We start from the raw sequence: 23,035 nt of genomic DNA, 5'->3' as shown, positions 1-23,035 counted from the left end.
AAACCAAGACTATTGATCTAGAAGCCACATTGAGAGCACTTTCCTACTAAAGCTCCTGACTTTATGAATGAAAAACTGAATCCCACCACTAACAAGTGGTTCAAATAAGTTGTGCACCCAATCAGAGGCAGCACAAGGGCTAGAAGCCAGGATTGATTCTAATCCTTGCTCCAACACTTGCTGGGAAAATAGTGATAATTCATTGAGTCAGGTTTTCAATTTCTAAAATGGCCGAGCACATAAAGATATAAATCTGCTTATTTATGAAGGTAGGTTAAATATTATATTGTTTTAAGAAAGAAAAAATAAATATAAATAAATGCAAGAAAATTCACCAGAAATCTTCATCTAACAGCTATAAAGAACACAAGGAAAAAGAAAGAAGAAAAGAAGAACAACAAGAACAGGAAAAAAAAGCAGAAGCAGCAGCAGAAGAAGAAAGGAAGGAAAAGAAAAAAGAAAGATACTGTACTAAAGCAGGGAAAATATCTCAATATCTTTGTTGTCATGGTAACAATGCACTGTTTTATCCATTCTTATCAAAATGTATGAATGTGGAACTCCCCTGCCAATAGATAGAGCACACAGCTTCTTGGTAAAGGTTAAACAGCTGTACAAAAGATATTTTCACCTGTTAGCTAATTTGAATATTTTTTTTCAGTTGGGTTAAACAATGACAAGAAATAGAGTACCTCTTGTCATTGTTTAACCCAATCAGGGGAAAAAAAATCACATTGATTGCAAGAAAAGAAGTCCGTTGCTCTTCTTCTCTCATAAATACATTATTCCCAATTGATATACAATATTGCTGTCATTTATTAGATTATCTAGTTGTAACCATATAAATCTAAGGCCACGTGCCTGTGGAATTGGCACTAATAGAAAAAAAAAAATCTGATGGGGATGAATGGAGGGAGACAAACAATGTGTGGCAGTGCTTCTCTAACCTGAGGGAGCACAGGAGTCACCTGGGGATCTTGCTAAAATGCAGATTCAGGAATCAGAGGTGGAGTCAGAGACCGTACTTCTTACAAGCTTCCAGACGACACTGAGGTTGTTAGCCCACCATCCAAGTTTCAGCTACTGAAGTGTGAGTTTACACAAAGGGCTGAGAAGTTGCAGAGAAGTTTAAATGAGCATAAAACAGAAAACTTTCTAGAGTTGATATATTGTACCTCACGATTCAGCTGATGACCAGACTGCCTGACATATTTATATTTGTGCAAGTCCAATATCTCAGGTCTGACCAAGATGCCCTGAAGTTCCCTTGAGCTTGACTAAATTTTAGACAAGATTCTTCCTCTCTGGGCCTCTGACCTCTCTTTTTTAAAGATCATTTACTTTAGAAAACTTGTAACTGTAAATTCTTTCTCTGCCCCTTTGATATGTATGTAGATCTTCTTCCAGACTCCTGCCAGTTTTACAACCCAGGAAATGTCTTTCTCAAGGGCCTGGGGATCATCTCTTTGAAGTGTAAAACAGAAGGAGATAGTGACCACTCTCTCCCAGTTTCTATAGAAAGGTAAGAGCCTAACTTTAACTGAAAATTAGCAAACACAGATGGACTAAACACAAAGGAAAACATATGCAACCTTTCATGTCAAAGATGCTTCTATTGCCTCAAACTGATAAATCCCAAGATTCCCCCATACTTGAGCCATGCTTCATGTCCCTTTCTCTAACACTAGGCTTTATCATTTCCCAGGTCTTAAATACATGAAAACAGCTTCAGAGCATCATTTTCTGGCTCCCCTTTTCCATGGGCTCAAAACTCATCAATTTGGTCTCATACAGGAGAGCTATCTGGAAACTCTTCTCCCCATTACCGATTCAAAGACCATTTTCTTTCCTCTCCAAATGTCAAACACAGTCTAAGTGTCATTTTATGTATGCCTTGGAGCTGTCTGAGACCACATATTGCAAACTTCTACTGATACATTGTTGTAGTATCATCTCATGTTTGTTTTGTGAATCATCACAGCCACTATAATAAAATTATTTGCTTTATGTGCACAAAGGATTACCTATCTATATTATCAGCCTATAAATTCTTGTCGATATATTCATCTCAATATATGTCAAAGAAATAAGTTTAAAGTTGGAAAATATACCACTTAAATAAAAAAATAAGACTTTAAAATTCCTTTACTTCCAAACATATATGATATTTTTGAGTTAGCAAGTATTTTCTCTGGTATTCAATATATTCTTGTATTTTATATGACATTACATATAACTTTTGACAGCTACATAAATAAGATCACTGAGTGCATAATATGAATGCTTTCTAAACACTTTACTGTAATCCTTGCAATAATCTGTAAGTCAGGTAATATTTATATCACCATTCTACCCATGAAGGAACTTGAAGCACAGACAGGTTAAGTAACTTATTTCAGGTCATCCAGCTGATAAATGGTGAAACATGGACCCAAATTTTACTTCTGTAGCCTGAGAGCTTAACTACCAAATATGTTGTGAGGAGCAATGACTATGTGCACTTATTTCCCGATGCTTTGAAATTACTCGGAAATTGAGAAACGTAGGAATCACACCTAGACATACCTCTGCTTACCTTCATTTTTTAAAAAAAATTTTTAAAACGTTTATTTATTATTGAGAGACAGAGCGAGACAGAGCATTAGCGGGGGAGGGGCAGAGAGAGGAGGAGACACAGAATCTGAAGCAGGCTCCGGGCTCGGACCGGTCAGCACAGAGCCCAAAGCGGGGCTTGAGCTCATGAACCGTGAGATCATGACCTGAGCCGAAAAGTCAGACACTGAACCGACTGAGCCACTCAGGTGCCCCTGCTTACCTTCATTTTAACAGATGGTAGAGGACCAACTTGAAAGACAGCTTAAATTTACAGTAGCGCTTTGTATGTTGTTCTTGGTTCTCAAACAACTGATAAGCAAACACTGTATGATATACATTTAATATAATATCAATATGAAACATATAACAAAATTTCTAACTAACCCCTCTCTTCATATATATATATATAACATGTATATTATAAAATATGTACAGTACATGTTATAATAATATATAATACATATATACTTATGCATTCCAATGCAGGTAAATATTCTTACTGAGATCATAAATCTTTTATAATAAAACATTGGATAAAAAATGTTACAACATGGCAGTACTTTTACAAAACTGTGATTTGGAGCTCTCTTTTATATTACTTTCATCAATGAATAAGTTACTTAATGGCATCTAAAAGATAGTGATGCCATTTTTATTGAAATATGTGAAATATCTAGTAATGCTTTTATTAGAAATGGTATTATCTTAGGAGAATGAAAAGCCACAGATTGGAAGAAAATATTTAAATAACATATCTGATATAGGATTTGTATACAAAATATACAAGAACTCTTCAAAACCAACAAGGAGGAAAACCAATTTTTTTAAAGGCAAAGATCTGAACAGACATCTCATGAATGAAGATGCCCAGATGGCAAATAAACGTATGAAAAGATGCTTAAAATCATGTTATCAGGAATTGCAAATTAAAACAAGATACGATTACATACCTATTGAATGGCTAAAATTAAAAACAAAACAAAACAAAACAAACAAAAACCTAACAACGCAACTGCTAGAGTGGATGTGTAGCAGCAGGAACACTCATTCATTGCTGATGTGAATTTCAAATAATATGCCCACTTTGGAAAGACTGGCAGTTTCTTACAAAACCATAGTCTTAGCATATGATCCATCCACCGGTCATACTCCTAGTTATTTACCCAGTTGAATTAAAAACTTAAGTCTGTACAAAAACCTACACACAAATGTTTACAGCAATTTTATTTAAAAAAATGGCACACACACACACACACACACACACACACACACAAACAAACCCATGAATGCAACCAAGATGTTCTCAATAGGTTAATGGATAAACAAACTGTGGTACATTCCTACAGTGAAATACTATTCCTCAATAAAAAGAAATTAGCTATCAAGTCACGAAAGGGCATGGAGGAAACTGACATGCTTATTGCTAAGTGAAGGAAGCAAGCCTGAAAAGGTTATATAGGGCATAATTCTAATTATATGACACTCTGGAAAAAGCAAAACTGTGGAGTCAGTAAAATGATTAATGGCTCTCAGGGGTTCAGAGTGGGAGGGGTAGGAATAAAGAGTGAAGCAGAGAGAATTTTTAGGGTAAAACTATGCTGTAGGGTACTGTAATGGCAAATACATGACATTATCTATTGTCAAAACCAATAGAACAGTGCAACACAAAGACTGAGCCTTAATGTAAACTGGATTTAATAGATAATAATGTATGGATATTGGTTCATTTGTTGTAACAAATGTGTCACATTAATGCAAGATGCTAATAACAGAGGAAACTGTTTGAGGACATATATGAGAACTCTTTGTACTATTTTCTCAATTATTCTGGAAATCTAAAACTGTTCCAATAAAACAAGCCTTCTAGTTTAAAAAAAAAAAAATGATAAGCAACAGATAAACATGACACACCCATTAGTAACAACCATGTTCTAACTATGACCTCACAATGTTCATTGTAAACTATATATGCTCTTTTTGAAGTCCATTTATAAACTAGTTCTGTGTAAACAAGGTCAAATTCCCAATGCAAATGTAAAAAGTAAGCATTCTACTATTTAAAAATCTGTCCTGACAGAAATTAAATTAATTTACAGCCAAGTGATGCCATAGATAAATAACAGAAAATTATTTGATTTTTTTTTATAATTTAACTTTATTTTTTAAGATTTACATCCAAATTAGTTAGTATATAGTGAAGCAATGATTCCAGGAGTAAATTCCTTAATGGCCCTTACCCATTCAGCCCATCCCCCCTCCCACAACCCCTCCAGCAACCCTCAGTTTGTTCTCCATATTTATGAGTCTCTTCTGTTTTGTCCACCTCCCTGTTTTTATATTATTTTTGTTCCCTTCCCTTATGTTCATCTGTTTTGTCTTTTAAAGTCCTCATATGAGTGAACAGATTAAAATAAATCTGCCTGCTAGATGAATTGATAGGTGATTTTAATTTAAAAGTTAAATAACATTAGACTAGACTTTTATGGCTGCACTCAATAAAATAGGAACAACAGAAAAAAAAACAGACATGTAATTTAAGAGCAGGATCTGGAGTAAGAAAAATCTGGTTTCAAATTCCAGCTTCATATGACCTACTAGCTGAATGATTTGGGAGTCAGTTACCTAAACTTGAAGTTTTCTTTTTCCTCACATATAAAGTAGAGATCATAATGTGACTTCATCTATGGATCTGAAGCCTTAACATGTTACCTGCCATGTACTAAGTTTTCAATGATAAGTCATTATAAATATTGCTGATATTATTGACAAAACATTTGATTTCCCAAATGAAAGCAATATCTGAGACTCAATTCGTTTCTGCTGCTGCTGATCCATAGAATTTCATTTCAGATAGGAATTGTTGAAGCAATGCCTCAATTTTAGAGGTAAGAGAATTGAAGGTTTTATGTTTGAGCACCTTCTGAATGTCAGATAACGAGTTAATAATTGGTGACTCTTAGGTCATTTACATACTACCCAGCCTTGTGTAGTATTCCTTGATTTTATCATGGCTAATGATTGCAATTTTTTGCCAACATCATCCTCTTCATGATGGTTTTACTGAAAAGGATTTTTCCTCTCTCTCTTAAGTAAGGAGAGTTTAGTAGAACAACACTGGAATATGTTGAAACAAGTGAACCTGATTATAGCTCTGATTTTGTCATTTGCCAAAAAGTCTCCTTACATGGAGGATATCATGTACTCTCATTGAATATTCAGTCTCTTCAAACGTTTATTGGATGATAACTCAGAAATTACTAGTAAGTGCATTTTGTATGATTATTGAAAGTCTATAATAAAATGTGTTTAAAAGTGATATGAAAATCAGAATGTGCTATGTAAATATAAAGCAGTATTATCATATTTATGACACTCTCAGCGGAAGTTGAGAGCAGATTGCTTTCAAAGGAATTCATTGGGTTAATAATCATAGCCAACATAAGAGTGCACGTTCATTTGAGAAGAGGCATTTTGTCTTATTTTTATTTATCCCTAGTGTTATGAGCAATGGATAAGACTTAACTGTCATTTTAATTAAGCAACATAACAAATTACAAGGATATTGTCAGGATTAGTATTTGAAAGCCAGTTGGAAAAGTGTGCCTTAAGCTCCTCGGAGTAATGCAGTATACACTGATAAAAATAGAAGGATGCATTTTAAACATCTTTCTATTCTGTAGCTCAGTGTTGAAAAGATAGGTATTAGCTCTAACTTTTATAAAAGTAATATACCTTTAACATGAAATGAAGCTGTTAGTGCAAAACAGATCTCTTTAAAGTTCAAAATCAAACAAATATGTATCCTGAAATTTGTAAGGTAAATATGAGTTCTGTGCTATCTAAAAGAATGATGTTATGATTATTCTTTATTAACAAAACTAGTAGGCAACATATTAGGGGAGTCACTAAGTATGGTCTTTTTAAAAAACGTGCTATAAGTTCTGTAAATAGAATAAGGACTCTAGGTTTTAAGGAGATGTCCCTCAAAATCCTCTGCCAACTTAATTTTATGTATGCTATATTTAAACTATATTTAAATTGTGATTTTTACTCATGACTGTAACAAGAAGCCCTTACATCACTTGTTTAAAGAATGGTCCAAAGAAGAGAGAAAACTAATTAATCTCAACTATTTCTACACAGGACAAAAGGAGAATTTTATTTCTAAAAATTCTTGAGCAGAGGGTGATTTTGGCAAAAGCTTAGGAGATTTTTTTCAAAGACCTTGGAAAATGTATTGATATATTTAAAAATAATTTGCTGGGTACCTACATGTAGTGTTGTGTATTTCAGAAGATCTCAGTTAATGGAATTAAGCCTTATAATTTGTAAGTCAAATGGACAAGGCTCCAAAAGGACAGGGATGGGATAGGGAGCAGATTAACAATTAGCAAACTAATAACAACTATTTCTACTTCCTAAGTATAAGGCTAATGGGTATGTTACGACTACTGCTTAAAAATTCTTTCCTATGAATGAGTTGATTGGAACACTGTCTTTTTAATGTCAAATGAAAAACTTGAGAAATAAACATGTCATATAAATGAAATATGTAAATACAAATGTAAATACAGCTTAACTTATATTTGATCCTTAATATCACTAGTTTAGGAATGCTGGTGATAAGCCTCATAATTATCTAGTTAATTAAAAGTATAGAAGAGAAGAACCTTGCCTTTGGAGGCTGTTCTTTCACACTGGATTAATTTCTGGTTTACAGACCCAAAGCACTAGATTTGATCTCTCTCATAATGCCTCTCTCGGTGAAGAAAAAAATGCTAACCTTACAACCAGTTCAAGTCCATACTCTAAACTAATTTTCTAAATTTACATTAAAGTACGATAATGGGGGAGGGGCAGCTAGGCTTAAATTTACAGTTCAACACCATCTTAACTAGACACACTTCACACACTTCCTGGCTATTGAATCATTTTTTTCTTTCCGTTTCTAAAATTCTCCATTTGTATAACTAAAGATTATTAGTTTCTACTTTGCAGTGGTGGATCATTTCCAGATTACTATTTCATCCAAATGTGACGGATTCCTACCAGTATTCATTCATGGTTATTTAAAGGAAATGTGTGTTCTGTGGAGTAAATGAATTCTTGTGAGTCCTTTGGAGGATCACTTCGGCTAAATTTGAAAAAGGAGTGGGAAGGTTGTGCCTTTAAGCACATGTTGCTTTGATCCTGGTAGGTTAATTTTATTAACAAGTTTATTTATTTAGCGACCATTTGAAACACAGAATCCCGCTGCATTTGCCAACAATTTATGCAAGTCAACCACCAAATGTCGGCTTGCTTTGAGAAGGGTAATGCATCCTCCCACAAGCCTAACATTAATACCCAAAGTCCTTACTGCCTTTCTGTTTCCCTCATTCAAATAAACCTAGTAATAAACATTCTTAAACTAGATGATTGATAGGGAGTTGGTGATAAATAATACAGAGGCTTGTATAAATTATGGCTAAAGAAAAATACTCTTGGAAATTAATAGATGTAGTAAGAGGTACCATATAGCCCACTGCAGCATGCTGCAAAATTTACTGTTGAATGCATGTTATAAATTTGTCACTGAACAGGGAGAAATATGGAATCAAGCCTGCGGAACTATAGGCTCCAGGATTCGTCGTGAAAATAAAAATTTTCAAAAACTTTTTACAACAGGCTAAATAAAGTAAGAGAAATTTTGCACAATTATGTGAAATATATATTTCTCTACACACAAATCAAATTCTGAGAGAAACATTTACAAAGTAGGTCATTACCAAAGGGCTCATTAAAAGGCCCTGCATTTTGTAAGGCAAAATTTCAAAGTAATACATTTTTTAACTTTTTTTAAATTTTGATTATTTTTGGCCTGAAAATGGAGGTTATCCAAACTTTCTCAAAATATTATTTCAATGACAATATTGTTCAAATTCAGTTACTGGTCAATGTTTCTTGAGTGGAATACAATATAGATTTAAGAATTTGTTTGGTGCTTTATTTTACCTGTTTTATATGTAAAGCTTTTCCCTGAAATATATGCATCAAGAATCTGCCACTCCTTATAGAACAGGAAAATTAAATAAAATTTTAGAGGGTCAAAAATGTTTAAGTAGTTTAACCCATAAAGGTTAAGACAGTGGCGATACACTTTTTGAAGGCATGATGTTAGTTTTCTATCACTGCTGTAACAGATCACCACAAATTTAGTGGCTTAACACAATACAGATTTATTCTTATAGTCCTATAGGTCAGAAGTTTCTCCAAGCTAAGACCAAAGTGACAGTAGGGCTGCATTGCTTCTGGAAACTCAAAGAGAGAATCTAGAATTTGTTTGCTTGAATTTTCCAGCTTCTAGAGACCTCTTGCATACCCTTCCTTCCATCTCCAAATATAATAATGTCAGATCAAGTCCTTCTCAGGGGGTCACCCTGACCTGACTTCTGCCTCAGTCTTCTCCCTTAGGAACCCTTGTGAGTACACTGGGTCCATTGCAGATTATCCAGGATAATCCTCCTATTTATTTTATGGTCAGCTGAGTAGCAAACTTAATTCCATCTCCAACCCAGATTCCTCTTTTCCATGTAACACAGCATATTTTTATGTTCTGGAATTAGAGTGTGGATATCTTTGATAGGCCATTATTCTGCCTATCAGGATATATAAAGGGATTCATAATTTAGAATCGGTTTCATTTATGGACATAATATTCTTCAAAAACATCTAAATTTGCAAGTTCAGTTCTCACCATAAATAAAGCATAAAAGGCATACAAAGCTGTATATTTATTTCATTTACAATCCTTTATTTGGGTGGTGGCTTTACCATTCCATCCTTTGAAGGTTTAATTTTAAAAAAACAAAATGGGTGTGAGAAGTATATGTGGCTAAAAATTATGGAAAGCACAGAAAAAGTGGCATTCTACAATTTTCTTGAACTGCACATTGCTCTTACAAATCCATAAGACTTGAGGATTTATGCATTCTATCCTGCCCTGCTTCTATTCTGAAATACACACAGTACTATCCCCTTATCATTTTTTAGCTGCTGCTTCTCTTCACTATGTGTGCCAGGTTGGAAGATTAGAGGTCTAGGACTTAAAGAAATAGAGAATAAATCAGCTGCTGTTCTCAGAGTGCCCCAGAGTCAAGTAAGTTTTAAAAAACTACAATTATGAAATAGCATGCTGAATTGATGTATTTCATATATAATATCCCTTATTTTTCTTTCCAGAAATATCAGCACATCTAATTATGTCAAGAGAACATCTGATCACTTCCTTTCTCAAGTACATTCTCCATAATATCTTAATATTTAAGGCTCTGCATATCTAGTTAAGAGGGTTAGGCTGTAGTGTTTGAACTATGAATATTGACACATACCATACATTGCCTACACTTTTCTATTTGCAAATATCATTTTGAAAATATGAAAGGACATCTTCATCTCCCAATGCTTAGCCAGAATTAAATATAATAATTTAATCTAAGTAGATAAGTATCTATTCCACTTGTTAAAATAGACAAATGTTTCAGTTTTCTCCCTAGATGGTTTGTAATATGGTGCCAAATAAGGCAACATGAGCTAAGATAACAAAATACAAGTTTTGAATGGCAATCTGGAAAACTGAAGTCAGGCTCAGGGTCTGGCAGTGACTATATTTTCACCTATATTTACAACTATACAAATAGCAAGTAAGTCATCCTATCTTTTTTTTTCATTACGTTAAATCATATCTTCTTAACATACAAACATAAACAAGCTTTGCTAATTTTGTGGAAAACTCAACTGTAATCTATTCTATCTGTAAAATAGCATCAGATCAGACAGCTTTGTGTTTATTGAAAGATGAATCCTTTTTACCCCAAAACAAAAGAGATAGCTTAATATAATAAGAAAGATCAACAAGTCTTCTGGCTAGAACTATTTTTTGTTGCCTATTAAAAAGGTGTTATGGTTTACATTCATATTATGCTCCTCTCTAGGTCAGGGGTTGGCAAGCCTGAAAAAGCAACATGATTGCATGTGAAGTTTATAAAATTTCTTGGCTTCTAACACCAGAGATTTTTATTGAATAAATTCATTTATTTATGAAGCATTTACTATTACTAATAGCCAACCACTATTACAGGCACTTGAGAGATATCAGAGAGCAAAAAGGGAAAATAAAAATTTGTAGAGTATAGAATATTATAGAGCGATAATAAATAGATATTTTTAGAAGATGATGTAAATTAAAAAATACTGTGAAAAAATTGTATGAAAGGGAACAGGAAGTGTTTTTTTATTGTTGTTGTTTCAAATTTTCATTTAAATTCTAGTTAGTTAATGTGTAGTGTAATGTTGGCATCAGGAGTAGAATTTAGTGATTCATCACTTACATATAGCACCCAGTGCTCAAGACAGCAAGTTCAGGAGGTATTTTCAATTTAAACAGTTACCAGGTACGCTTCACTGAGAAAGTGACATTTGAAGAAAGCCTTGTAAAATATCATAGGGAAGAATGCAAAATTACTAAATCAAGGCTTTGCCTAGCAGGTATGAGGATCAGCAAGTAGGTCAATGTGACTGGAAAAGAATATGTGAGGGAAAAATTAGGAAAAAAAAAGAAAAATGAGGACAAAGGAATATTGAGGTTTGGGGAAGAGGCCAATGAATATGTATTTTAATCAGTAAAGGTGACTCTGAAATAACCAAAACCAAGAAGTACCCTCTTTTATGTGTTTTATTAACTTACCTAGTTATAAATACTAATTTCCAGGTGAGAGGGATGGACTAATGTTACATGCAAATGGATGAAACATCAAATATCTCATAAATGTTATTTAAAGACTAAACATTCCTGAAGTTATATAAGTAATCTGGCAAAAGTCAAATACGAACCATGTCTGAACTGTTAATACAAAGACACATGATATTGGAAAATAGAATGACTGTGAATGAAATGAATATAAAGGGAAAATTTAGGAGGAGTATGATGACAGCTTTACAAATCTAATACTTGTGAGGTCCATTCAGTAACTAAATACATTTCTGTATTTGTGTTTATCCCAATATTCAATTGGGATTTTGATCCACTCTTTTAATCTCTAAGTAATTACTAAATACATGGCAAAGAAATATTAATGTAGAATAGGGGCATTTAAAAATCATTAAAAAGGGCTAATTTAGTTCCAGATATCAAATAATTCTATATATTCTAAATTTGACCTAATAGTAGAGTCTTGAGAAGAAAAGTATTAGTGATTATTATGTAACATAAGTATACCTAAGTGTTACTTAAGGAATAGTCACTCTATCCACAGTATGCCCTTTATCCTCCAAAACCAGCTCCACTTCTAATATTTTCCATCTTGCTTAATACTACCACCAAAAATGTTTGGAACTACCTGAGATAATTTTTAAACCTCATTCAACCCACAACTTCCAAAAGACTATTATAAATCCTATCAACACTGCTTCAGTGTATTGGATCTCTTTACTCCTCTCCATTGCAGTGCTCTAGACGTGAGTGTTATCACCTCTAACTGGGGCTATAGGAACAGATATTAAGTAGATTCCCACCCCCTAATACCATCCACTACCAATTAATCATCTGCTAGAGTCTTTAAGTGACAAATTTATCCATCCTATTCATCTCCCCAAACCCATTTGATAAGCCCCTATCAACTACAGAATAAAATCCACACTCCTCTGCAAGATACACAATCCTTTTACAGGTTCTAGAATCCACCTGTTTTCTATCTTAGTTTCCTGCAATATCTATTCTATTCTCACTATATTCTGTAGCCATCCCAAATTGGCCCTTTACTCAATGTGCCATCTGATCTCACACTTTCATGACCTTAAACAGAAAAGCCGTCATTCCTAGAATTCTTCTTGGTTCTTTATTTCCCCAGTAAACTATAATTTAATGCTCAAGATCCAACTCAGTCAATGTATCTCCCAAGAGTCAATCACTCCCTCCTTTGGAGTCAATCACTTCCTCCCTAATATAGGGCTTTATCAGAAATTACTAACATTATGGCTTTCATGTCTGCATTATTAAATAATAAAGTATTTTATTTTTTTGAAGCATACATTCTTATTATTCTTTCTATTCCTATGGCTAATTCAATCCTGGAAAATTTAACATAGTAAATATTTGAAGGGGAATGGGATGACAAGAAAGGGAAGAAGGAAAAATGGCAGCACATTATTTATGACTCTGTCTCTTTGAAGGCAGTCACCTCATCTTTCCACTTCTCCTTCCATATTTCAAAATGGTTATCCCAAATTTAAAAGAGAACTTACATACTGAGTGTGAAAATATGCACTAGCTTTATGTTTTCAACTGATAATAAATTATCTAGGTTATAGAGAAAAAGCAAAGCTAGAGTTTCCCTACCCTTCCCCCTCAACGTCACAGCAATCTGCTAAAGTGTTATTCAAAATATACATGGAAAGATAGAGCATTCCAGCCACTACTGAGTAGAGAACCAGTTTTGAAGCTACACATTGTCAATTAACCTTATTTTTCTCTTCAAATTTGAGTGTTCTATAACTTAATTCTATTTAAAGGAGAAAAAATATTAAAAAATAAAAATACAGAAAATAAATTACTTATCCACAAGTTTGAGGCTTAAAAATAAAGAATCCATATACCTCAGAAATACTACCACAACTTTCTTGACATAGTGAACACTCGACACATTCTTGTATATTTCTAGTGAGAGAAAAATTGCTTTCCAAGAAATACTGTCTTGGTTGATTAGAACTATCAGAAAGTTTTCTTTCTTTTTTTTTTGAAACCAGACTCATTATTTCCTTCACCCTCTGAAGCAACATTGGATAAATTCAATTTTTAGAAATTAAATGACTTTAAACAATTAAGAATCTATAATTATTCCCATTAATCATCTTTTATCCTATAAAATATACCAAATTCCTTTTACCATTTCTCAAAAACAAGCTATATATTGTGTTGTGATTTCAGTTTTTTTTTTAAACAAATTTGGCCTCTGAAAATAAAGCATAACAAGACTCGTATAAATTACTGTAGTTGAATTGTCTACTTGCCTCAATGTATTGTGATGCTTATGACTGACACATAGGCTCTATACTCCCAGAACACTACAACAAAATTTAACTTTTAGACATTCAGAAAGTATTGGAGACAGTTTATATTCTAGGTAGCTGAAGATCGAAGCTTCATCTTATTTTACAGATTCTTGCCAATCCAAGATCTCTGAATGTTTAGAGATTAGATACTGATTATTTTTTTCTTTCTTTTAGAAAATTATTTTTATTCCTTTTTTAATGATCGATTGTAATAAATTGTGTTGTTTTGATTTCTTACAACTTTGAATCACCTTGAATATTTTATTGACATTGGTGGGATCTTCCTCTTTCCTCTCAAGATGTTTTGTTGTAAGTTGTTATCATCATCACTTCCTTAGACTATCTGATGTGAAGAATTTAATTTGATAACTAGTACAAAAGTTGGTCAATATCTCCTGGTTCTTCAGTGTTAGTGACCAATTTTTCTTTGCTTACAGTAATATTTTCAAAGTTCCAATGGTTATTGCTATTTCCTTTGTTTCTTTACAGAGAAGAAAATTCTTAGGCCATTAAGTCAATACTTTATCAAATTTACTAATTTTAGAAAAAAATGAATGTTCTAGAAGTATCCAGATGTTTATAAATACATGTGTGTGTATGTTCACTTTGTTTATTATTTTTTTTTATTTTTCACTTTTTTAATTTTTTTTAATTTACATTGAAATTAGTTAGTATACAGTGCAACAATGATTTCAGGAGTAGATTCCTTAGTGCCCTTACCCATTTAGTCCATCCCTCCTCCCAAAACCTTCTAATAACCCTCAGTTTGTTCTCCATATTTAGGAGTTTCTTCTGTTTTGTCCCCCTCCCTGTTTTTATATTATTTTTGTTTCCCTTCCCTTATGTTCATCTGTTTTGTCTCTTAAAGTCCTCATATGAGTGAAGTCATATGATTTTTGTCTTGCTCTGACTGACTAAATTCACTTAGCATAATACCCTCCAGTTCCATCCATGTAGTCGCAAATGGCAAGATTTCATTCTTTTTGATTGCCGAGTAATACTCCATTGTATATACATACCACTTCTTCTTTATACATTCATCCATCAGTGGACATTTGGGCTCTTTCCATACTTTGGCTATTGTTGACAGTGCTGCTATAATCATTGGGGTGCATGTGTCCCTTTGAAATAGCACACCTGTATCCTGTGGATAAATGCCTACTAGTGTAATTGCTGGATCGTAGGGTAGTTCTATTTTTAGTTTTTTGAGGAACCTCCAAACTGTTTTCCAGAGTGGCTGCACCAGCTTGCATTCCCACAAACAGTTCAAAAGAGATCCTCCTCCACATCCTCGCCAACATCTGTTGTTGCCTGAGTTGTTAATGTTAGCCATTCTGACTGGTGTAAGGCGGTATCTCATTGTAGTTTTGATTTGTATTTCCCTGATGATGAGTGATGTTGAGCATTTTTTCATGTGTCGGTTAGCCATCTGGATGTCTTCTTTGGGGAAGTGTCTATTCATGTCTTTTGCCCATTCTTCACTGGATTATTTATTTTTTGGGTGTTGAGTTTGATAAGTTCTTTGTAGATTTTGGATACTAACCCTTTATTTGATATGTCATTTGCAAATATCTTCTCCCATTCCATTGGTTGCCTTTTAGTTTTGCTGATTCTTTCCTTTGCTGTGCAGAAGCTTTTTATTTTGGTGAGGTCCCAGTAGTTCATTTTTGCTTTTGTTTCCCTTGCCTCCGGAGACGTGTTGAGTAAGAAGTTGCTGTGGCCAAGATCAAAGAGGTTTTTGCCTGCTTTCTCCTTGAAGATTTTGATGGCTTTCTGTCTTACATTGAGGTCTTTCATCCATTTTGAGTTTATTTTTGTGTATGGTGTAAGACAGTGGTCCAGGTTCATTCTTCTGGCTCTCCAGTTTTCCCAGCACCACTTGCTGAAGAGACTGTCTTTATTCCATTGGATATTCTTTCTGCTTTGTCAAAGATTAGTTGGCCATATGTTTGTGGGTCCATTTCTGGGTTCTCTATTCTCTTCCATTGATCTGAGTGTCTGTTCTTATGCCAGTACCATACTGTCTTGATGATTACAGCTTTGTAGTATAGCTTGAAGTCGGGGATTGTGATGTCTCCTGCTTTGGTTTTCTTTTTCAAGATTGCTTTGGCTATTCAGGGTCTTTTCTGGTTCCATATAAATTTTAGGATTATTTGTTCTATCTCTGTGAAGAATGCTGGTGTTATTTTGATAGGGATTGCATTAAATATGTAGATTTCTTTTGGTAGTATTGACATTTAACAATATTTGTTCTTCCTATCCAGGAGCATGGAATCTTTTTCCATTTTTTTGTGTCTTCTTCAATTTCTTTCATAAGCTTTCTATAGTTTTCAGTGTATAGATTTTTCACCTTTTTGGTTAGGTTTATTCCTAGATATCTTATGGTTTTTGGTGCAACTGTATATGGGATCGATTCCTTGATTTCTCTTTCTGTCGCTTCAGTGTTGGTGTATAGGAATGCAACTGATTTCTGTGTGTTGACTTTATATCCTGAAATTTTGCTGAATTCATAAATCAATTCTAGCAGTTTTTTGGTGGAATCTTTTGGGTTTTCCATATACAGTATCATGTCATCTGCGAAGAATGAAAGTTTGACCCCCTCCTGGCTGATTTGGGTGCCTTTTATTTCTTTGTGTTGTCTGATTGCTAGGCTAAGACTTCCAACACTATGTTAAATAACAGTGTCAAGATTAGACATCCCTGTCTTGTTCCTGACCTTAGAGAGAAAGCTCTCAGTCTTTCCCCATTGAGGATGATATTAGCATTGGGTCATTCATATATGGCTTTTATGATCTCGAGGTATACTCCTTCTATCCCTACTTTCTTGAGGGTTTTTATCAAGAAAGATGCTGTATTTTGTCAAATGCTTTCTCTGCAACTATTGAGAGGATCATATGGTCTTGTCCTTTCTTTTATTGATGTGATGAATCACATTAATTGCTTTGTGGATATTGAACCAGCCCTGCATCCTGGGTATAAATCCCACTTGGTTGTGGTGAATAATCTTTTTAATGTATTGTTGCATCCGGTTGGCTAATATCTTGTTGAGGATTTTTGCATCCATGTTCATCAGGGAAATTGGTCTATAGTTCTCCTTTTTAGTGGGGTCTCTGGTTTGGAATCAAGGTAATGTGGCTTCATAGAAAGAGTTTGGAAGTTTTCCATCCATTTCTATTTTTTGGAACAGCTTCAAGAGAATAGGTGTTAACTCTTCCTTAAATGTTTGGTAGAATTCCTCTGGAAAGCCATCTGGCCCTGGACTCTTGTTTTTTGGCAGATTTTTGATTACTGGTCCGATTTCCTTACTGGTTATGGGTCTGTCCAAATTTTCTATTTCTTCCTGTTTCAGTTTTGGTAGTATATATGTTTCTAGGAATTTGTCCGTTTGTTCCAGATTGCCCATTTTGTTGGCATATAATTGCTCATAATATTATCTTATTATTGTTTTTATTTCTGCTGTGTTGGTTGTGATCTCTCCTCTTTCATTCTTGATTGTATTTATTTGGGTCCTTTCCTTTTTCTTTTTGATCAAATTGGCTAGTGGTTTATCAATTTTGTTAATTCTTTCAAAGAACCAGCTTCTGGTTTCATTGATCTGTTCTACTAGTTTTTGTTTGTTTGTTTGTTTCGGTAGCATTAATTTCTGCTCTAATCTTTATTATTTCCTGTCTTCTGCTGGTTTTGGGTTTTGTTTGCTGTTCTTTTCCAGCTCTGTAAGGTGTAAGGTTAGGTTGTATATCTGAGATATTTCTTCCTTCTTTAGGAAAGCCTGGATTGCTATATACTTTCCTCTTATGACCACCTTTACTGCATCCCAGAGGTTTTGGGTTGTGGTGTTATCATTTTCATTGAATTCCATGTACTCTTTAATTTCCTCTTTAACTTCTTGGTTAGTCCATTCATTCTTTAGTAGGATGTTCTTTAGTCTCCAAGTATTTGTTACCTTTCCAAATTTTTTCTTGTGGTGGATTTCGAGTTTCATATTGTTGTGGTCTGAAAATATGCACGGTATGATCTCAATCTTTTTGTACTTACTTAGGGCTGATTTTTGTCCCAGTATATGGTCTATTCTGGAGAATGTTCCATGTGCACTGGAGAAGAATGTATATTCTGCTGCTTTAGGATGAAATGTTCTGAATATATCTGTTAAGTCCATCTGGTGCAGTGTGTCATTCAAAGCCATTGTTTCCTTGTTGATTTTTTTATTAGATGATCTGTCCATTGCTGTGAGTTGGGTGCTGAAGTCTCCTACTAGTATGGTATTACTATCGATGAGTTTATTTATGTTTGTGATTAATTGATTCATATATTTGGGTGCTTCCACATTTGGCGCATAAATGTTTATAATTGTTAGGTTTTCTTGGTGGATAGACCCCTTGATTATGATATAATGCCCTTCTGCATCTCTTGATACAGCCTTTAAAGTCTAGATTGTCTGATATAAGTATGGCTACTCCAGCTTTCTTTTGTTGACTATTAGCATGATAGATGGTTCTCCATCCTCTTACTTTCAATCTGAAGGTGTCTTCAAGTCTAAAGTGGGTTTCTTGCAAACAGCATATAGATGGATCTTGTTTTCTTATCCATTCTGTTACCATATTGATGTTTAGGGTGAGTACTGAAAGATGTGAATTTATTGCCATTAGATGCTTGTAGAATTGGAGTTTCTGGTGGTGTTCTCTGGTCCTTTCTATTCTTTGTTGCTTTTGGTATTTTTTTTCATCTTTTCTCCCCTCAGAGAGTCCCCCTTAAAATTTCTTGCAGGGCTGGTTTAGTGGTCACAAACTCCTTTAATTTTTGTTTGTCTGGGAAACTTTTTATCTACCCTTCTTTTTTGAATGACAGCCTTGCTGGATAAAGAATTGTTGGCTGCATATTTTTCTGATTCAGCACATTAAATATATCCTACCACTCCTTTCTGGCCTGCCAAATTTCTGCGGATAGGTCTGCTGCAAACCTGATCTATCTTCCCTTGTAGGTTAGGGACTTTTTTTCCCATGCTGCTTTCATGATTCTCTCCTTGCCTCGGTATTTTGTGGATTTGACTATGATATGCCTTGTTGATGGTCAGTTTTTGTTGAATCTAATGGGGGTCCTCTGTGCTTCCTGGATTTTGATGTCTATGTATTTCCCCAGGTTAGGAAAGTTTTCTGCTATGATTTGCTCACATAACCCTTCTACCCCTATTTCTCTCTCTTCCTCTTCTGGGACCCCTACGATTCTCATGTCGTTCCTTTTAATGAGTCACTGATTTCTCTAATTCTTAAATCATGCTCTTTTGCCTTCATCTCCCTCTTTTTTCTGTTTCATTATTCTCTATAAGTTTGCCCTCTATATCGCTGATTCTCTGTTCTGCCTCATCCATCCTTGCCTCCACAGCATCCATCTGTGATTGCAGCTCAATTATAGCATTTTTTATTTCATTCTGAGTAGTTTTTACTTCTTTTATCTCCGCAGAAAGGGATTCTAATCTATTTTCAACTCCAGCTAGTATTCTTATTATCGTGATTCTAAATTCTGGTTCAGACATCTTGCTTGTATCTGTGTTGGTTAAATCCCTGGCCGTTGTTTCTTCGTGCTCTTTCTTTTGGGGTTAATTCCTTCATTTTGTCATTTTGAAGGGAGAAAAGGAATGAGGTAGAAAAATTAAAATAAAAAAACTAAAGTAAAAAATTAAAATTAAAAAATTAAGCACACACACACACACACACACACACACAAAATTGAATAAATGATGCTAGATCCTAGGCGTGTTTTGGTCTGGGTGTCGAAAGTGGTTTGACATATTAGAGAAAAAAGGGGGGGAAAAAAGAAAGGAAATTGAGAATTTGAAAAAATGAATACATTGAAGTAGACTAAAATGAGATGATGGGAGTAAAATAGAATTTGAACAAATTTACCCAAAAGTAAATATAGTAGAAAAAATTAAATAAAATATTTTTAATAAAAATGAATTTTTTCTCTTTCTGTAATCAAGAAAAAGAAAAGAAATGAAAAAGAGACAAAAGAAAAAAAAGAAAAGCATTTGAAAATTTGAAAAAGTGAATACACTGTAGTACACTAAAATAAAATGATGGAAGTAAAATAGAATTTGAAATAATTTACATAAAAGCAAAAATTATAGAAAAAAATTAAAGAAAGATACTTTTAATTGAAATTGAAAGTAAAATGAGGTTTTTCTCTTTCTGAATTCAAGAAAAAAGAAATGAAAAAGAGAAAAAAGAAATTGTTTGAAAATTTGAAAAAGTGAATACACTGTAGTAGGCTAAAACAAAATGATGGAAGTAAAATAGAAATTGGAAAAAATGTCCACAAAAATAAAAAATATAGTTAAAAAATTAAAGAAAAATATTTTTAATAAAAATTGAAAATAAAATGAATTTTTTCTCTTTCTGTATTCAAGAAAAAGAAAAAAGTGAAAAAGAAAAAAAAGAAAAAATTAATAGATGGACCTGCTAACAGATTGAAATAGGACTGGAATTACTTCATTTTCCCCTAGAAATCAGACTATGAAGCGCTTTATAGTCCATAAACTAAGCAGGCGGTGAGACTTGTGTTCTTGAAGAGCAAGGTTGACCCGGTTGGGCGGGGCTCAGTGTAATGGCTCCGTTCTCCACTAGATGGCGCTGCTAGCCTACTGGCGTGGAGTGTTCCGGAGCTCGGAGGTGCGTAAGTGCATGCGCCGGAGCAGTGGGAATGGTGTCACCCAGCTACCCGGGAGGAACTCTGTTCTCTCCAATCAACAATCGTGCACCCGTCCTCTGTCTTCAGCTTTCGTCCACTCCCCACGTTTTCACTGTCCGTGACCAAGCCCCAGGTGGTACCTGTCTCCCGGGTTTTCTCAGATGCGGCTCTTTTCTCCAGCCCCTTACTTCTGAACCACTGCTGCTTTCACCCGTTTCGCCCCTCTGTGGGAGTGTCTCACTGAGCAATGGCCGAATGAGCCGTGGCCGAATGTCAGCTGCACCCAGGAACGCTTGCTGGACTCTGCTGCTGCCGGTGCCCCGAGACTGAAGCCAGATGCCAGCCCGCCCCAGAAAAATTACACAAGACAATGTAGCAGCATTTCAGGGATTATGGAAAATCACAACACACATCTGGCACCAGGCTTCACCTTTAACATCTTTATTCCAGCACCAGCGAATGTGGCCATTCTCTGGGGTCTGCTGGGACCAGGTGGCTTCAACAGTCTCTACCAAATGTCCTTCCAGCAGTGGAACCACTTTTCCCTGTGTGGCCCAAGAAACTCCCGGACTCCACCCTGCTCCTGGGGTTTCGCCCTTCCCACCAGAGCACCGCCAGGTATGTAGCTGCAGCTATCGCAGGTATCACCAGCTATCGAGTTGCAGACTTTGTGCTCCCCTTGTTTACAGTCTTAATGGAATTTAAACCCTCTCCTTTCTCCTTTCTCCTTTGTCCCTTTAGTTTAGTCCCTGCTGCTGTTTCCAATCTTCCACTTTCTCTCCAGCTGCTATTGGGAGGGGTGCTTTTCTCGTATTCTGCCCCCCTACCGTCTCCATCCTCTCTCCGCCCGCAAAAGCGCCTCCCTTCCCACTGCTTCTCGCTCCCCAAGTTCAGCTCTCCGCGCCGCGTACCTGCTGAATTCTGTGGTTCAGGCTGTGCAGATTGTTGTGTTAATCCTCCAATCAGTTTTCTAGGCGTGCAGGTTGGTTTAGTGTGGTCTGGCTGTATTTCATGGACACGAGACACACGAAAAACTTCCATGCTGTTCCACCATCTTGGCTCCTCCCCTGTTCACTTTGTTTATAAATCACTTACATGTTGGGTACCAGTAGAGAGCTATCTTGCAATGAGATTGTTATATACTTCACCATCCTATGTTAGATTTTACTGAAAATTACTGAGAGGCTTACTAAATATTCTTCATACTCTGCTATGCCTAATTTTATCATGATATTGAAAGTATTTTCTTCATAGAAAAATCGTTCTGATATTTTTCTTTCTCCATCATATTTCAAATTAAAGCACTTTATTAATAAATTTCTTAACATACCCAGGCTTCTATAATTTTGTAAAACATGCTTAGTCCTCTTCAAAGAACTCATGTTGTTTTCATAAATAATAATATAAAAAAGCCTATTTCTGTTTCTAGATACCACATAGATATGTTCTCCATACACATCTTCTTTTCTCCATCATCATTAAAATCTTGAAGTTGAAGAAGAAATTAATACATTAGCCATGCATCTAAATCTTTGTATCTCTTGGCTTTATCCTTTACTTCAGTCTTTCACTATTTTTTTTTTTAAGTAACAATTACATGGTAGGTACTAATCTAGCTTTTGTGGATAGAAGAATAGGTAAATGTACTCACTACTTTGAAATAATTTAGTGAAGGAAATATATACAGAAACTGAAATTACTTAGAGGTTAAGTAAATATTTTTTATTCTCTGGCATAACTGTTGTTTTCATGATATATGGAAGTCTTTTCTTCATATAGAAAGGAAGTGAGACATTGTGTTATGCAGCATTATTTAAGAGAAGCAAGATGAGGGAATGACTATTCTGCCAAAGAAGTTGAGGAGGTAAAATCTGAGATGAGCCATCTTTGCTGGATAAACATGCAAATGGTGGAAAAGAAGGAAGAAGTAGCTATCTAACAGAGGGAACGAATATGTCAAAAGACATGAGAAATCATGGCTTACTTGGGGAACCAATGTGTGCCATAAATTTTGTCTGAAATGTAGAATTTAAATATGAGACAGTAAGGAGATGATCTTGGGAATAATGATGGAGGTCATGGTATGAAAAGCTTTGCATACTACACTGAAATTTGACTACATAGTTAATAAAAGTATTAAAATACTTTAAGCAAGAATGTGACATGAAGAGATTTGCATTTCAGAAGAATGATTTTTATGGTATATGGAGAATGAATTAGGTGGCTTAAAACCGGAAAAAGTAATCTACATAAAAGTTATAGATGAAGTTATGGTTGAGAAGATGGCTAAAAACAAAGCTCAAGGGAAAAAAGATATTTTTAATAAAAGAAAAGATAATAATTTCAAAAATAGAGTGATCAGCATGATCAAACATCACAGAAAGGACAGATAAGACAAACTAAGGATTGAAAATACGATATATAAAATAGAATAATATTACCAAAAGAAGAGTAGGAGTAGAAGCCAGAGTGAAGGAACTTTGAAATCTAAATGGAAAGAGGTCTACAGGTATGTAGACTACTCTTTAAAGAGTGAATGAATGAATGAGTGAATGATTCATTCTAATGATCTTTATTCTTGTGAATATTTAACTTATCAATTTAGCGAATACCCATGATAGGAGATTTAGACATTTGGAATATAATATGAACAACCAAAGCCCCAACC

The 23,035-nt window shown here is 34.7% G+C and overlaps 1 long non-coding RNA gene across 1 annotated transcript; it reads left to right on the top strand.

Annotated features, from left to right (window-relative positions):
* The first annotated feature begins 422 nt into the window (after positions 1 to 422).
* Positions 423 to 9,727, top strand: LOC122223678. The gene is made up of 4 exons (XR_006204387.1): positions 423 to 510; positions 1,396 to 1,522; positions 7,594 to 7,788; positions 9,628 to 9,727. It is a non-coding gene; the product is annotated as an uncharacterized LOC122223678 (long non-coding RNA).
* Positions 9,728 to 23,035: the final 13,308 nt, after the last annotated feature.

Source organism: Panthera leo, chromosome B4 (assembly GCF_018350215.1).
Source record: "Panthera leo isolate Ple1 chromosome B4, P.leo_Ple1_pat1.1, whole genome shotgun sequence".
Taxonomy (NCBI): domain Eukaryota; kingdom Metazoa; phylum Chordata; class Mammalia; order Carnivora; family Felidae; genus Panthera; species Panthera leo.
The sequence above is the reverse complement of the archived record's forward strand: the minus strand, read 5'-3'. Positions and strand labels throughout refer to the sequence as shown.